Raw genomic sequence first — 1805 nt, forward strand, 5'->3', positions numbered from 1 at the left:
CCCACACAACCCGCTCGGTCCAACGATTGGGTACCCTTGGATACACCGTGAAGTCACATAGTTTCTGTGTGGGTTTAGAAAGTGTTTTACTAACAACTGTTGCATTGTGGTAATGTCCGGATTGGAAAGCCAGCCCACCCCGCTCGCATGAGCGGAGGGGGCTGGCTTTCCCAAGCGCGGCTAATGCGGAGCTTGTCAACCGAGCCGATCTAGTAACGTTGGGGCAGAAAAGGTTGAATAGGATGGGTGTCTAGGCCTTGCCAAACCGGGATTTGTGTACAGCTACCAAGTCTGCCTTAGACGGTCTGGGTTGCACCCGGGCAATCATGGGTGGAGGAGGGGGAGTAGTCGACAGCTCAGAACCAGCTGCCCTGAAAGATGGCAGACGCTCGAGACGTTCAAGCACGTTCATCAGTGTACTGATATACTCTGCAAAGAGAAGATTTCAATGCTATTGGTTACACATTGAGTGAGAGTGAGATTTTGCGTATGTTTACCGACTTTTGCCCCTTCTGCCATTTGGAATGCCGCCAGATGATCCTTCCTTGATTTTAATGCTTTGACCTTGTACCTGCCCTGGCCGTCCTTGGTTGTGGGCTGCAGGCGTTTTGCATTTACATTAAAATGCAGCACAGCCAGTAGGGTTCTGGAAGAGATTTACACATGGTCAGAGCAGTGTACAGATGTGAGGTGTGGCGTAGCATACCGGGCACGCATCCCCTCATAGGTGAATACGGTAGACTTTGGTGCGAATCCCATGAGCACACTATGGAATGACTCCAAGCTGTAGGTTTAGAAGGAAAGCGAAAGCTGCCTGATGTCCCGAAGCAGCAGTGAGGCAAGTGCAAATTTTATGAAAGCCTGATATGCTGATGACTCTTTCGTCAGCATATCGTCAGCGTCAGCAAGAAAAGAAAAATGGCATCTGTTAGTTGTCATCTCAGCTTCTGAACAGTTTCTAAAAAGAACCCACCTGCATTGAGCCACAACTTGTTGTGTAACGGCCCATGCATGCATCTTGAGATGGAGCCCTCATGCCCGTCATGAACGTTGATGATGTGGCGCCTGATTGTTTTCCACGCATCAAGCACCACTTGGCCATCGCCATTCCCAATAGCTCCACACCAGTACACGCGGTTCGTCACTTTTTCCATCCATCTTTTTAGATCTTTGTTCTGAGGGCGTTTGCTCGGCTGCTCGCAGCTTGTTTGTGATGCCTGTGTTGGATGGACAGAGTGAAGAAACGCTATAAAGTTTGACTGGTTTTAGTGCTTCGAACTAAGGAGTTGTATTCGTAGAATGGAACAATGAGGATTGTAATTAGAACTCCAACAAGTAACTGATTGGTGAGCTTTATTCTGCACGACGAGGGTAAAGTAAATGCCGTGCTGTAGGGGCCCTTCCAAATCTTTCCTTATGAGAACAGTATTTTCCTGAATATTCATTACTGTAATATCTCGCCACACAGGTAGCTGGTTTGTTATTTGCATCCAGTCTCCAATAGGCTTCATATCCATCCAACCAGCTATGTACAACATTTCGTTATATATTTTAAACTTGACAGGCACTTTTGACGCACATTCAATTGCACATACACGCTTTCCCCAAGTACACACATTTTATGATAATATCAGATTTACGGGGGTAACATCCAGCCCTCAACTGCAACCCCTATTATCCACATCTGATCTGCTAGCAGCAAAGTTTATTATATATACCGGCATCTACCACTTTTGTTTTGTGTACTTTTGTATATGTCCAGGTAGCTGCATGTGTTCAGAGCTCTGTTATTTCACACCCTTTGC

At 46.6% G+C, this 1805-nt stretch overlaps 1 pseudogene; it reads right to left on the reverse strand.

The window, feature by feature from the left end:
- Window positions 1–250: 250 nt before the first annotated feature.
- On the reverse strand, window positions 251–1445 carry LOC120843740 (annotated as a pseudogene).
- Window positions 1446–1805: the final 360 nt, after the last annotated feature.

The sequence above is a fragment of the Ixodes scapularis genome, unplaced genomic scaffold, assembly GCF_016920785.2.
Source record: "Ixodes scapularis isolate PalLabHiFi unplaced genomic scaffold, ASM1692078v2 PGA_scaffold5__190_contigs__length_132052651, whole genome shotgun sequence".
Taxonomy (NCBI): domain Eukaryota; kingdom Metazoa; phylum Arthropoda; class Arachnida; order Ixodida; family Ixodidae; genus Ixodes; species Ixodes scapularis.